Source organism: Eptatretus burgeri, chromosome 3, assembly GCF_056783735.1.
Source record: "Eptatretus burgeri isolate ZD-2024b chromosome 3, Ebu_testis_v1, whole genome shotgun sequence".
Taxonomy (NCBI): domain Eukaryota; kingdom Metazoa; phylum Chordata; class Myxini; order Myxiniformes; family Myxinidae; genus Eptatretus; species Eptatretus burgeri.
In genome coordinates, this window is record NC_140963.1 from 69,817,915 (window position 1) to 69,834,902 (window position 16,988).

Genomic DNA, 16,988 nt, shown 5'->3' on the forward strand with positions numbered 1-16,988 from the left:
CAACCACGACGCGTTAGATACGTAATTTTTGAATGTCCCGTCAGATAAGACATCGTTAAGAGGTCGGAGATAATCAATAATATTGTAAGAAATGAAGTGTATCTCATCTGTGATTGACTATTTCTGTGATCGTGACCAGAAACCATTTGAAAATCCAAAAAATTCAAGGTTTCCAAGGTTACCGGCACTGCGCCCATTACGATATGTCATCAATGACTTTTTTTTTACGCTGAATTTCCATTTCTACCAATAATACACACTCGACGATGAAAGTGCGACATCGACGATGAAATTAATCAAAACATCTACGATCAATTTACGATCAAAAATCAAATCACAATGTAAACTCAGTTCTTTTAAACTTTATACGATGCATTATATTTGGTGGTTAGCTAAGATGGCAACCTTTTTTCTGCAAACTCACTTTTCACTACTGAGAGTTACATCTTTAGATGAGCATTAAAATTACTTTTAAATCATCGCTAAGGTTGTTTTTGTACTATGTTCGGTTTTTGAATGATTCCTGCATTTGAGAGGTCACGTGACTCCTCCTTCGCCGATTTTACCAATCGTGGTAAGGTCTTAATTGACAGTTATTTTTCACATTTCATACTATATTTGACGATCGCGGTTACCATCTCACCAAATATATCTCGAATCCAGGTTGAAATCCAAAAGAAAATGTATATAATTTTTATGAAGCATTGTATATAATTATATGGATCTACCTTTGCTCAGATGGTGGCAGGTGGCAACTCGTGTGTTTATAATTTATAAACTGTGAGAAAAAGACTGTTTAAAACCCTATTTAGATGCACCGTGGTAAAAAAAAATTGATCCTATAAAGTTTCATGGCAATTAACCTGAGGAGCTCAGAGGAGTAGGGTATCACAAACAATCAAACATTTCGCTTTTATATATATTGTTGCAGATTTGCGCTCGCCGGCGTGCGAACGGCCACGTAACTCGAATCGCGGCACGTCGCCCACCGGACGGACAATCCAGTCGTGACCCTCTCGGACTAACGCCGGGAACCAGTCACGGGTAGACCTTTCGGCCTCACCGCGATCGTGCCAATCGGCCCCCCGCGTGGGATAGGGTTGCTCGCCAAATTCGACCTACCTAAGTACCCACACGGAGGGTAGACCGGGCGATCGCACCTCGCCGCAGGTCGACTTCGGACACGGGCCACTTTAAGCGACCCGTTCCGTACTATCGGGATAACCGAGCGGTGTTATCGTCGGCCCCGACGGTTCGATTAATTATCGGGCGTATTCAGCCCACTACCAACCCTTTACGTGAAGTAAGATGGAGATTCAATGAAAGAAAAGACGAAGCGAAACGGGAAAACAGTTCAACAATAAGCACATTTATTCCGCGATGAACGGAAAGCACACATATACAATTACACCAAAAGCAAATGTAAAAGGAGAAGAAACACACAATATTACACAAAAAGCAAATATAAAAGAAGAAGACAATGCAGAGCTATCCGACTACCGAGCACACGGCAACACTTATACAATTTTACTTCACAGACGGCGCCGACAACACATATACCCAAAGCAAAAGAAAAGGACCACCCTCAAGGATGAGGCGGCCTGGGGCCGAGACCGCGTCGGGCCTACCCGTCTGATGATGAGACGCAAAGTGGCGGTGGCGCCCCAACTCCGTGGGCCTCGCGGACAGTGTCTGGTAGGGGGTGGGAAAGGGGCCCCCTTGTCGCACTATCTCAGCGCGGGGGGGAAACAGGAGGGGGTTGTTGATGCTCGGGGGATGGAGGATATCTCCGTCTCGGGTCCCGCGACGAGCGTCTCCACCACGACCTCGGTCGCGCCGCCGGCCTCTCCCTCCGCAGTTCCCCGAATCCGACGCGAGCACCCCCTCAATCGCCTTCGCCGCCGCCGCCTCTCCACAGCTTCGTCCGATCGCCCTCTCCGTCTCCTCTCTTGACTCGTCCCAACTCTTCACTGGCTCCGCGAACTCCCAACTGCGAACTCCCAACTCGAACTGCCTTGACTGACGAACGCAGCCGTTTATATCCCCCGTGGCCTCGCTCCTTCACCTTTGACCCTTTACCTCCGACCCTTCACCTCTAACTGGCTCCCCATTGGACCGAGGAAAAGTGGGCGTGAATGCTTTTTGATCCATGAATTTGCATATAGCGACCACACTCCAACGCCCTGGAGGCGGGGCCAAATCGCCCCACGCTCACCGATAGGACGGAACAGAAGTGGGCGTGAGTCGTTTTTGATCCGTTTTCTTCGGAAAGTCTGTGATGTTTCTGAACACGCTGCTCGGTGCGCGCCCTGCACGAGTCCAGTATCGGTGCCCACAAGTGGCGCAAGAATGGTGGTGATGCGATGGTGGCGAGTTGTGACGGTAAAGGTCGTGGCTGTTGTTGTGAAGCGGCGTTGTGGTTGGTGGTTGTTGTGTGATGGCTGTTGAGACGTGGTTGGTGGTGGTAGTAATGGCGGCTGGTCCAAAATAAAGATAGTAAAAGAAAAACGGCTATCTAAAAGGGTCGCAGCCCGCATGAATGACATTTATTCCCTCTAAACAACAGGTTTGGGCCTAACTACACATATACTTACAGAGATATCTCACCTAAGGGACCTGAATAGTGGTTTGCGAATTTCGTCAACCACAACACTACCCCCTCCCCTTTTTACAGACTCGTCCCGAGTCGTCAAATTTTCGTGTGTTATCATGTGTAGTTTTCCCCTAGTACATTTTACCTACGGATCCCTGAGTGCGACATTCATGGTATTCGTGTCCCCAAAATAAATAACCTGAGGGCTGAGTAACTACCTAAACAAACTCACTCACACGGACGACTTAAATAAAATTGCCGGCGCTAGGACAGACATGCCGGGGGCGCACTCATATTTACAGTACATCTTACCTTAACTTACAAATTTTACACTAAGCCATGGCCCAGGATCACTGAACTCTGCAAAAAGAAAGCAGTTAGCAGGGAGCCAGGCTGCTCGCATGCAGTCTCTGACTCAAACAATGCAGGTGACAGGGAACGTGGCCGGCTGCTCACTCGCAGTCCAAGGCCTTCCCTTTTTAACTGAACACAGTGAACCACAACGGTGCATGGGCTGCACAAACGTAGTCTCCGTGCCAGCTCAAGTGGCACACGCAATGAACACAACAAATGGATGGATGAATGGATGGACGCAAACACGGTGCACGGGCCGCCACTGCAGGCCCGTGTTGTAGCTGCCAACAGGGCAGTTCTCGCAGCTTGCAAACTGTTGCTTTCTGATCCTGGCGCACATGGAAATGAACAGGGGGGGGGGGCAACGCAAAATTGAATGGGGGCTGGTGAACAGGGGCAGTGGGCATGGCATGGCAAAGGCAGCAGGCAAACACAGCCCGCAGAAGAAAGCCGCTGCAGGCAAACACAGCCGGCAGACGAACTGGCCGGCACAGGCCTTGAAGAAAAACAGTCAGCCGGCAGATGAAGTGAGCCGGCACAGGCCTTGCAGCAACACAGCCAGCAGATGAAGTGGCCGGCACAGGCCTTGAAGCAAAACACGGCCAGCCGATGGCACAGGCCTTGCAAAAAACAGCTGCCGATGAAGTGGGCCGGCCTTTGCCTTGCAGCAACGCAGCCAGCAGATGAAGCTGGCCAGCCTTTGCAGTTCAGTGGAGGTTGGTGGAGGGAGTGCGGTGGTGCTGGCCACTCGGAAGGCGGGCTCGGACCTACCCTACGGTCTCCCTCCCAACCTATCGCCTTTGCCTGTCATTGTCTATACCCACTCCCTTAATTTGTCAAACCCCAATTTAGCCCCAACTTATTTTTTTGTTGTTTTTATGTTTACTTCCCCACTATAAATCGTCCCCTAACCCCCTTTATCGTCTTTGTTCGGCTAACCTATCCTGTCACCTAGCCTACTCCCAACCCCTACGTTCCCTTCGGGGAGGGGAACAAGGGAGAGCTAGCATCCTGTGTCGAGGCCCAACGAAGCCTCAGGATGGCCTCCCCAGAGTTCAGCGATCTATAACCAAAGCGGGTCCAGCGGCCCACAACGAGAGCGAGGGGATGGATGGTGCGGAGGGGTACATCTCCTAATCTACCCTAACCATTTAACTGTTAAACGACCCCGGGGCTTTCAACAAGCACCTCTCGCTTAAACTATTGGTTCTAACAACCCAGATTCCCGTCGCCTGTGTTGGTGTCCTCACAATTTCGGGCCTCGCCCCCCAATTTTCTCTCCGTGCCCTCACACGGTCTCATGGCTGGGACACGTGGCTCCCTTTGGCAGGCACGACCCTCTGCCGATTCTCCGACGATGGCACCCCCGGGCACTACACTGCCTCCGAGCCTACCAGCTCCCTAAACACCGGGGAGTGCCCCCCATGGCACCTCCCCTGAAACGCACACATGGCAGGCTGGCTTCCCAGGCCCCTTTCCGAGGGTCACCCGTGCCCACAACACTGCCCACACGGCTAATGGCGCCCCGGGCCCCCGCACCAAGCAGGCGCACCCGTGCCCACTACGCTATCCCGGCCCCCCATGGGCCCTTGGCCTACTACGGCCGACTAGCCTGGTGCCCGGGGTACCCACTCAGCGATACTCACCTTTCGCAGCCACGCTCCCAACCCGTCAACAGGGCTCCTGCACCCCTCCAAACGGGTTTCGAGCCTACACTCCCACCAACAGCAAAACGACCTCCATTTTTCAATTTAACTAACCCCCTAACTCACTCTACACTGACCCCGGGGTCCCTTGGGCGGGAGTCACTCCTCCCCCCAATCACTCATCGCACCATGCAGTCCCCTTTCGCTCCATACACACAGACCCGCTGGCCTCACTCACTCACCAAGCACATGCTTCCACTTCACTCACCAACTCTTCAACACACTCACTGCTGAACTCTGCCATCCTTCTAACTACCTCCCCTAACTAACTCGTGCTCCCACGTCGTCCCTTAAACTACAGCACGTTCCTTTTAACACTACGTAGCTAAACTACGTCCCCACTACACATTCACAAGTCTGTCCATGTCCTCAAATCCCTAAAATAACTTTTATTTCCCAACCAAAATCTGGCTACAATCCCTCTAACTAATCCATTCCACGGACTCCATGAGGACTTACCCCTGCCCCATGAAGTCGGTCTAACTAAGCTAACCCTTCCCCCTAACTAGTTTCCATCCTGTGCCCTGGTAAGGGGGTCTTCCACCCCTTGCCCGGGAATCCTGTGCACCCGAAAGTGAGGCTTGCTGTTCTTTTTTATTTTTTTTTTGCGCAGCACCAGCGCGGTAACTAACAGCTCGCGCACTTTGCACCTGCCCGTGACGTCATGCAGCTGCACGTGTTCCTCGTCCCTCCTTGGACGGTACCATCCGGCAGGGATACCCTTCCTGCCGGATTCCAACCCCACGTGCAGCCATGGCGTCACCGTGCGCATAAAAAAACAAGCCCCACGTCTCGAGGGGTTCCCCACGCGAACACATGTGCTTTGCCCGTTGGAGCTTAACACACATGATCGCGTGGAGAACCCGTCCGGTCCAAATCCATTATCCTGCCTAAACTTTGTCCGTCCGCGGGATCGGCAAATCCACCGCGTGCGTTTCCGGACCGGGACTTCACTCTCGCAAGCGAGCACGTGGGGGCCTCGTGCGTTGCACAGCACGGACCTCGTGCTCACTGCTGGGTGAACCCGGCACGGTCCCCGAAACAACTACAGCCGCTACTCGGCTTTCTTTCCTCTCATGTCGCCGTCGTCGCCATTCAACACACGCACTCCCGCGTGTTACGACGCTAACACACCTCACCATTAAACTCACACCGGGAGACGCGGCTGCATGTTCACACATGCCGACCGACATCTCCCTTACATACCGCTCTCTCACACACACGGTCTCCCTTGCACTCGGCCGTTCACTCACGCATGCCATCACCCTTGCACACGTGGCTCCACTCACTCGCGGCCTTTCATCCACACACCGTGCCTCACTCACACACGGTCCCTCACCCACACACGCGGGGGCACTCACCCGCGGTGCCTCACTCACACACGCGGGGGCACTCAACCGCGGTGTTTCATCCATACTGGCCGTTTCACTCACACACACGGCCTCTTCCACTTGCGGTGCCCCTTTTACACACGGCGTGCTGGGAAGCACGTACTCCGGCACAACCGCCACCACACCACTCACACACGGGGTCGCTTCCACACACGGGGACGCACTCACACCTTGCACCACACACACAGGGACAACCACACTGGGGATTCGTGTCCCCACAAGGGTCTCCGGGGCCTCTATACCCCCCAAGCTCTCCGTGCACCTGTCCACAGCACTCCTCCCCTCGACCTCGCAAAGCACGACCGAACTCACCTGGTCGTGACTCGCCTCAAGTGGGCATACTCCCTCCCCTCGTTCCTGGAGGAGGCCATTCAGCTGCTCGCACCGGGTCTCTACCCAGTCCGCGAGCTCACCCCCATTGTCCTCCACTACCTCCGTGTGTGTGTGTGCGTCACTTACCCCGTCTTCATCGTGCAGTCTTCCCTCTATCGTTCCCATCTCCCGTGTCTCTGCCAACTCAGTCACCTCTTCACCCTTTACCTCCCTTGTCTCAACTATTATTTCCGTCTCTTCCCTTATCTCCCTCGTGCACGTCTCCGTCACCCCAATTAGTTTGTCCCTCTCGGTTACCGTCACTTTTTCTGTCACGACCCTCGCCCAACACGCCCCCCGAATTATTTTGTCACCCGCCTCCACCGCGGGCCCGACAGCCGTTGCACCCCCTTCCAACTCGTTCGCTCCCACACGTGGAGTCGCCATTTTTAGCTCCCTGGTCACTGCCTTCATGCTCGCCTGCAGGCTTCGGCCCATGTTCTGCGTCTCACCCCGCAGCTTTTTAGTTTCTTCCTTCATGTTTGTTTCCATTCCGTTCATTTGCTTGTTCATTCCGTTCATTTGCTTGTTCATTCCGTTCATTTGCTTGTTCATGCCTTTTATTTCGTTTGTGTTTGTATCCATTTTCGTTTTCAGTTCCGCATTCATTTTTGCCAGCATGGTGAATAGCTGGGCCATGTCGGGTGCGCTTGGGTGAGCCGATTCGGCAAGGATCGGGGGGTTTTGGTGGAGAGGGGGAGGGGAGGTGTCATACACCGCGGCCGCTGCCGCACCTATTTCGGGCTCTGGGTTCAGTTGGGCGAGTTCGTTTTCCTGTACAACCAACATTTCCTGCACGGGGATTTCATCCTGAGCCATGGATTCTACACATTACTACACATATACATTTCTAATACCCCCGGCTCCCGCTCGCCTTGAGACGCCATCTTGCTTCTCGTAAAGGGTTAATTTTAGCTCGCTCGTAATTTGGAGGGAATCGGGGGTCGCTCCTCTCACCCCTGGACCGATTCCCGTGAATTTAACTGGAGACAGGAGAGCCCGTTTTCCCGTTCTCCGATACCAGTGCCGCGAGGAGGGCGATGAGTTTATATCGCACGACCTGACACCAGTGTTGCAGATTCGCGCCCGCCGGCGTGCGAACGGCCACGTAACTCGAATCGCGGCACGTCGCCCACCGGACGGACAATCGAGTCGTGACCCTCTCGGACTAACGCCGGGAACCAGTCACGGGTGGACCTTTCGGCTTCACCACGATCGTGCCAATCGGCCCCCCGCGTGGGATAGGGTTGCTCGCCAAATTCGACCTACCTAAGTACCCACACGGAGGGTAGACCGGGCGATCGCACCACGCCGCAGGTCGACTTCGGACACGGGCCACTTTAAGCGACCCGTTCCGTACTATCGGGATAACCGAGCGGTGTTATCGTCGGCCCCGACGGTTCAATTAATTATCGGGCGTATTCAGCCCACTACCAACCCTTTACGTGAAGTAAGATGGAGATTCAATGAAAGAAAAGACGAAGCGAAACGGGAAAACAGTTCAACAATAAGCACATTTATTCCGCGATGAACGGAAAGCACACATATACAATTACACCAAAAGCAAATGTAAAAGGAGAAGAAACACACAATATTACACAAAAAGCAAATATAAAAGAAGAAGACAATGCAGAGCTATCCGACTACCGAGCACACGGCAACACTTATACAATTTTACTTCACAGACGGCGCCGACAACACATATACCCAAAGCAAAAGAAAAGGACCACCCTCAAGGATGAGGCGGCCTGGGGCCGAGACCGCGTCGGGCCTACCCGTCTGATGATGAGACGCAAAGTGGCGGTGGCGCCCCAACTCCGCGGGCCTCACGGACAGTGTCTGGTAGGGGGTGGGAAAGGGGCCCCCTTGTCGCACTATCTCAGCGCGGGGGGGAAACAGGAGGGGGTTGTTGATGCTCGGGGGATGGAGGATATCTCCCTGTCTCGGGTCCCGCGACGAGCGTCTCCACCACGACCTCGGTCGCGCCGCCGGCCTCTCCCTCCGCAGTTCCCCGAATCCGACGCGAGCACCCCCTCAACCGCGTTCGCCGCCGCCGCCTCTCCACAGCTTCGTCCGATCGCCCTCTCCGTCTCCTCTCTTGACTCGTCCCAACTCTTCACTGGCTCCGCGAACTCCCAACTGCGAACTCCCAACTCAAACTGCCTTGACTGACGAACGCAGCCGTTTATATCCCCCGTGGCCTCGCTCCTTCACCTTTGACCCTTTACCTCCGACCCTTCACCTCTAACTGGCTCCCCATTGGACCGAGGAAAAGTGGGCGTGAATGCTTTTTGATCCATGAATTTGCATATTGCGACCACACTCCAACGCCCTGGAGGCGGGGCCAAATCGCCCCACGCTCACCGATAGGACGGAACAGAAGTGGGCGTGAGTCGTTTTTGATCCGTTTTCTTTTTTGATCCGTTTGATCCGTGATGTTTCTGAACACGCTGCTCGGTGCGCGCCCTGCACGAGTCCAGTATCGGTGCCCACAAGTGGCGCAAGAATGGTGGTGATGCGATGGTGGCGAGTTGTGACGGTAAAGGTCGTGGCTGTTGTTGTGAAGCGGCGTTGTGGTTGGTGGTTGTTGTGTGATGGCTGTTGAGACGTGGTTGGTGGTGGTAGTAATGGCGGCTGGTCCAAAATAAAGATAGTAAAAGAAAAACGGCTATCTAAAAGGGTCGCAGCCCGCATGAATGACATTTATTCCCTCTAAACAACAGGTTTGGGCCTAACTACACATATACTTAGAGATATCTCACCTAAGGGACCTGAATGGTGGTTTGCGAATTTCGTCAACCACAACAATATTTATATATATATATATATATATATCAGGAAGAAGTTAATCGGTTTCGGGTTGTTTATTGTCACATATCCTTTCCGCACATCTCGTCGGATTGTGAGATGGACAGGCGACGGTGATGGACGGGGAGGGCGTTTGAAAGCTTGAAGTTAATGGCATGAAGAGCGAGATATTCCACTATTTCAATGAGTGAATGAGGAAATATTTCATGACGATATAACAATTTGCCCTTTTGCTTTGAAGAACAGGAATAAAGGGACAGGAGGGTGCTGTGTGTGCTTGAGACCTTTGGGTGGTGAGGTGGGTTGAAGACAGATTCCAATCTTAAGGCCCAGTCACACCTTGACGTTTGAGCCAGCTTATGCCGATTTTTGGAAAATTTGTCTAAAACGCTGGCACACGTGGAATACGTTATGGGGAAGTTTTGATAACATTGAGAGCACGCTGAAAAACACTGCCATACGTCGTTGTACGCTGGCTTTAAACGTTGTACTTTTCGGTTGTCCTCAAATTTTCCATGCTTGAAATTTTAAGACTTATGCCAGCGTATGACTCACACGTTCCGCATAACGCTGGCCATAAGTTGTAGGCACGTCACGCCATCGTTGACACACGTCAACACACGTTACTTGTAAGTTACTCATAAGTCGAAACACATCGAGGTAATGTTTAGCGTACCCAAAACTTATTTCTAACCTATGAGTAACGTGTTGTACTCACGTTACGCGATCGGTGACACACATCGACACACGTTACTTGTAAGGTGCTCATCAGTCGAAACACATCAAGGTAATGGTTAGCGTCAGTGTTCCAGACTACCTGGTTTTATTTTTTTTATTTTATTTTTTTCTTCCTTCCTTCGGTATGATGGTGATTTCGACACTTCAATTTCTAGTGCGGTTATAATATAATATAATTAATAGGCTGCCGCTCAACGATTTAAATCATAACCGCACTGTACACTGAACACCGTCATACCGAAGAAAAAAAAACCGGGAGTCTGGAACACTGACGCGAACCATTACCTTGACGTGTTTCGACTTATGAGCACCTTACAAGTAACGTGTGTCGATGTGTGTCAACGATCGCATATCGTGCGTACAACTTATTCCCATCGCATATGGAACGTGTGTCATACGGCAAGTACGTCGTAAAATTTTCAACATGTTTAAAATTACAAGACGTACTCCATTTAATACGACGTATGATAGCGTACTTTGGCGTTCTATTCACACATACCAAACTTACCCATACCATATTCAACGTGCGCCAGCGTTTTAGACGCATTTTTCAGAGGTCGGCATACGCTGGAAAGATCGCCAAGGTGTGACTGCGATGTTGACACTTCCATTTCTGCGGCGGTTATGATTTGAATCGTTGTGCGGCAACCTTTTCATAACCTACGCCACGTCATCGTCGGCGATGCGTGCAGCGCGCTCTGCATAAGTTAGACTATCGTTGGGCATAGGTTGTGAACGCCGACAACAAGTTCAGCATTCGTTGGTTTAAGTTATCTATAACACAGCGAAACGTTCTGTGTCCATTACTAATATGTTATGCATAAGACCAACACATTATGAATACGTCCGAATCTTTAAAAAAAACATCAAAAGTTCAACGTAAGCCAGCGTTTTACATACATTTTAATACGTTGCCATTGCTGGCTAAAACGTCAAGGTGTGACTGGGCCTTTACAACCACCATGTTGGTACTCAGTGCTATGTGAAGGCAAAGATGCCCCAGAGCTGTCATATTCACAATCACTATGCACTCCCTATACATATTCTCTTCATTGTGAAAACTACCAAAGTGAGCGTTAAAAGGATTTTGAGCTGATCGGTGTTATGGCCTTGTGAAGATCAGCCTCAGCAATCAAGACAGCGGTCTGTCAAATTATGTACCGCTCAAATAGCTATGCGGCATTCTCTCAAGCAGAGATTAAGTCCGTGTCATAAAGGTCTTTGTGCTCCGTAGAGAAGAGGGGGATGTGGTCAGGAAGGTCTTTGATATGGATGCAAGTGGCTGGAAGAGGAGAAGGAGCAGATCAAATTTGAGATGGAAGGAGATTTAAGGAAGGAGATTTAAAAGGTAGAGGTGTATGGAGGAGAGTTTTGGGAGTAATTGGGGGAATAATAGTAGTGGAAGAGCATTGGAACATTTCCATTGCAACGAAATAATCTCAATTAATGGAAACCTAGCATTTTAATGGATCGAAAGTTATCACAGGCACCTCAACACAAATCTGACACAGAGTAAATCAATTATATTGCACAGGGTGTTCCAAAGAGTCCTGAACAACTTTGTTTGTTAATATATTTTAGCAGCACAAATGATACAATGATATCTTTTGTTTTATATGACACAGAAACTTATAAAGATTTCTGTGTTTTAAGGTCTGCTGGTTTCATGGAAAAGAAATTGCGACTCTACAGGAGAATCTCAGTGCGTCGAATGATTGAATCTGAATGATTGAATGATTGAATGAAAGTTCATTGAGATGAGATCTGACACGTAAGTTTCACTTAATTTCCTTACAGGGTATGGAAGGAATCCGCCATCACAGACAAGTATCAGAGAGTGGTACAAGAGGTTTAAGGAGACTGGAAGTTGCCGGAAACAGAAAAGTACTGGTCGGACCAAGCACAAGTGCAGCAGACGTTGAATGAGTACATGAATCATTTCCACAAAGTCCCAGAAAGTCAATCCGACGTGCATCCGTAGAAGTGGGAATACCAACCACCACTGTACACAGGATTTTTCATGAAAGACTGAAGCTTTATGCCTTTTAAGGTGCAGATTCTGCAGGAACTCAAACCAAATGATAGACCCAAATGCAAGGCGTTTGCCTTTGAAATGCTCAGTCGCATAGAAGATGACGTCGATAACTTCAAAAAGTTCATGTTCACAGAAGAAGCTTGCTTTCATGTATCAACGAAGGTCAATCGGCACAATGTGAGGATCTGGAGCTCTGAAAACTCCCCACGTGGTCATTGAACACATACACGACAGTCCAAAGGTCAATGTGTGGTGTGGCCTTCTCCATGACTGCTTGGTGGGTCTGTTTTTCTTTGCGGAGGATACAGTGACCTCAACAATTTGCATGAACATGTTGGAAGGATTCGCCTTCCCACAGAATGAGGACCTGCAACCTGACATCGTTTTTCAACAGGACAGCACTCCACTTCATTGGGCCTTGGTCGTTTGAGCCGTCCTGAATGAAAAATTTCCACGGCGCTGGATTGGCCGAGACAAACTGCCTGTTCTCCATGATCAGCAGACATAACCCCCTTGATTTTTCTTCTGTAGGAGTTTATCAAACTTGTTGTTTACAACACCAAGGTGGCAAACCTGCAGGATCTTCGTTCTCGGATCACAGCTGCATGCACACTGGTGGACGCAAACATGCAAAGCTGAACATGGCAAGAACTTGGGTACCGCCTTGATTTCCTGCGCATGACAAATGTAACTCACATTGAAGTGTATTGATGATGTACACAAAACTTTATATGACTTTCTGTATCATATAAACCATAGGGTATTGTTGTATCCTTTGTGGTTCTAAATATCTTCACAACCAAAGTTGTGCGGGTCTTTATGGAACACCCTGTAATTATTTTCCTGCCATTATAGCATTGTACGAAGATCACAGTGTGGATGAAAATCGGACACTCAACAAAGGATTTTTTTTTTAGCCTTTCATTTTCATTCAAAGTGTCCCTCATTTGCCTGAGTTTACAAACAGCTGTTTGATGTGTGCAGTATAATCAATGTTTTGATGAGGTTAGCAAACAATAGGAAAGCTCATCAGGCTCATGCTTCTCACCATTTATCTGCAATTATAATACCACCAGTGAATGGATGCTTTGAGTTTTCACAATTGGTTCAACTCCAGCAGCTCTCCCACTATCCAACCCCATGATCCTAATACCTTCATCTTACTATCACATTTTGTTAATTATTGATTAATTGCCCTCCAAGTAATGATGTCATATGAATCGTAATTCCCTTCGTTTTTGTTTGCATTCTAAGTTTTATGATGTGGAACATAACACATCAAGGTCTTTCAAAAACATTTTACAATTTTTATACATCAACTATGATGGTATATGTTCGAGGATGAAGCCGTTTAAGAAAGCAGTTTTTACTCTTTCAGTCAGAAGTTTGAAGTCCAGAAGAGTGAAGATTCAGTTTCATTGTGAAACATGCAGGAAATCTAATAATTAAGATATTTTAATACTTTTGTTGGACATGATCATTAACTCTTGATCCACAAACCAATTGTATATAGTTAGAGAAAACAAATTAGTTTTCAGTGAAATTTTCTGTGGGACGTTCTCTCCTATTATATCATCATATAGGATCAATGCCATCATCATGAATAAATACTCAGAGTAATTATTATTCTCTCTTGATTCTCTGATCTTTTACACAGTGCATCAATAACAGGAATGGTACTGTTTCAAGAGTGAACTTTTAATGTTTTTCAATCATTACCATGCCAACAGCAGCCAACACGAGACTTTCAAAATGATGTATGAATGCTAATGAGGCCTTTTGTGAATGTGTTATGTTTGCGTTTTCAGGGACTCACTTCTACTAACTGGGGCTCTTTTAACCTGCTGTTACTCATGCAAAATATGTTGGTTTTTAGATCCTCGTGGAGGATCACAGTCTTACTCACGTTGTTGTTCTTCATCTTCTTCTTGTGGACTTTTTTGTTTCACAGCCTACAGTTTTCATCGAAACTTACTAAAACTTGGCATATATATGTAAAAATACCCTGCGCAGACAGTAACCATCTCCGATTTTGAAAATTCCTCCTAGAAAAAAAAGTTATGACGTCAAAATATCTCCGCTAATGGAAATCGCCTAAAAAATTATCTCCGAAACTAGGAAAGCTTTTTGAATTCTGTTTGCTGGAATCAAACAGGGCATTAGCAGAGATGAATTACCGCACATATGATACATCACTATGACGTCATATCAATTCTTATGACATCATTCCTATTTTTTGACATTTTTTGTTCCACAACCCAGAGTTTTCATCAGACATTCGTGAAACTTGCAATGTATATGCAGAAAGCCCATGCACAGGCAGTAACCATCTCTGATTTTGGAAATTCTTCCTAGAAAAAAAGTTGACGTCATAATATCGCGCTCATGGAAATCGCCTATACCATTATCTCCAAAACTAGGCAAGCTGTTTGAATTTTGTTTGCAGGAATCAAGCCAGGCATTAGCACAGATAATTTATCGCAAACCTGATACATCACAATGACGTCATATTCGTTTTTATGACGTCATCATTAAGAGGATGAGGATCTTAGCTCATTCGAGCTAGTTTTCATCTTTTTCACATAATTTTCAGCATTTAAACGAAAAAGTGGCAATTTCAAAATGGTGAACCATAATTGTTGTGTTCCGGGATGCAAATCGAACTCGCGGAAATATAGGAAGCACGAGAAATATTCATGGATGAAAGGTGTTGAGTTCCTACCATTTCTTGTTAATACAAGGTGAGGCATCACATACACACACACACACACACACACACACACACACACACACACACACACACACACACACACACACACACACACACACACACACACACACACACACACACACACACACACACACACACACACACACACACACACACACTCTTCTCCTCATCGTAAGTATTCTCATTTTAAAAGTTGATTTTAAACTTACTCTGTGCATTCACAAGCCCAAGATATGTCCTTCCCATCGGTGTTCAGAAGCACCCAAACCAGTGTCTCCCTCCAACTCAAGTTGTGCAGAGGCACACCCCAGCTTTTTCTCAGGTACTTTGCCAAGTATTTTCTCCTTCTTTTAGAAGTTTTGCAAGCCATTTTAGTTGGCAATCCTTACCGTGTGCACGATAGCAGTTCACATACCCCGAAGATCGCTGTTTCTAGGGGGTTTCTGCACATGCTCATCGAGCATGCTGGGGCAGATTGCGTCATTTTGCAAGTCCCATATTGACTGGCTAATATATCTGACAACTTGCAGCAGTGTCCATCTACATTTGTAGTGTGAGGTGTTACATTCGTCTGAAACATCTTTTGAAATATGCAGTGATAGTGTTCCATTCCCCCCCCCCCCCCCACTGTCCATCTCGTGATCACCTGTGGTCCTATATGTATATGTATATATATATATATATATTTATCAATATATATATATATGTATAAAATTATAAATATATAAATGTATTTATATTTATATTTACTCGTACGTGCCCGTACATGCATGCCTGTACGTGCATGCCTGTACGTGCATGCCTGTACGTGCATGCCTGTACGTGCAAAAAAAAAAAAATAATAATAATAAAAAGAAGAATTGTGACGTCAATCGTGATGTCATAGCACCGTGTACTGTCATTGGTTTGGTAAATAAATGGCCATAACTTGGGAACCACTGGTCCGATTAATATAAAACCTTGAAGAGGCACATCCACAGGTCCCCAGCAATATACCTGGCAAGTTTCAATTAGATCGGACCAGTGGTTGTCGAGAAACAGTGGTCGCAGTCGCAGACACACACACACACACACACACACACACACACACACACACACACACACACACACACACACACACACACACACACACACACACACACACACACACAGATTGCTGGAATTATATATATATATATATATATATATATATATATATATATATATATATATATATATATATATATATATACTGTACATATGTATAATTTTATACATATATATTTATATACTAGATGACCAATGAACCCGTTGTGTTCCCGTTGTGACAGTGGTTGATGAAAAAAATCATTTCAAGAAAAAAAAAAGATAGCTCCAGCGAACTATACCGCTGAGGTTGTTTACATTGATAAAATACTCCCGAAGAGAACTTGACTAAATCGGGAATTTATTTTTTAATAATTTTTCCGTTTCCCGATTTTAACGAAACTTGATACTGCACACTGCAGGCAAATGATGAGTCAGGTGGGCTGAAAATGTTTGCACTGTCGTGTACCGTTTCGGCTGTATTTCGGGAACATACATACATACATATATGTATATATATGTATATATATATATATATATATATATATATATGTATATATATATATATATATAAATAAGATGAGAGTTTTAGTAATATATTGAAGATATATATATATATATATAAATATATATATATATATATATATATATATATATATATATATATATATATATATATCACCAACTGCCATCAGTTGAACTGTATTAAGAGAGGATAAAGGGATTTCCTGTTTGTTTCACCCATGACTATCTCCAGCAGTGATCTTCACAAATTTTTCGAGGAGGGCCACTTTTGCCGATAATACATCAGTGTGAGAGTCGCCACACCACCTTCCCAGGACTCCGTAATGGCTGCTATGATGCCCTGCCCCCACATACTCATCTTCATTGTCGTTAACTGGGCTGCAAACATAATTGTTTGTGTAGTGCCATCCACTGATATAGTTATGTTACTTTTCTGCTTCCTGTTGTCACACTCTTTTGAAGCCATTGGGTCAATTTCATTGCATTTATGGCAGATTATGATGGGGTGTTTTCATATTTGTGTATTATCGGGCACACGTCAGGGGCCACACTTTAGACCACCAGGGGCCACCAGTGGCTCACTGGCCGTGCAATGAAGAACAGAGATGAACAGCATCATTGTTTGTGTGATATCCTGCTTAACTGAGGCATTTCAATAATCTGCATTTTC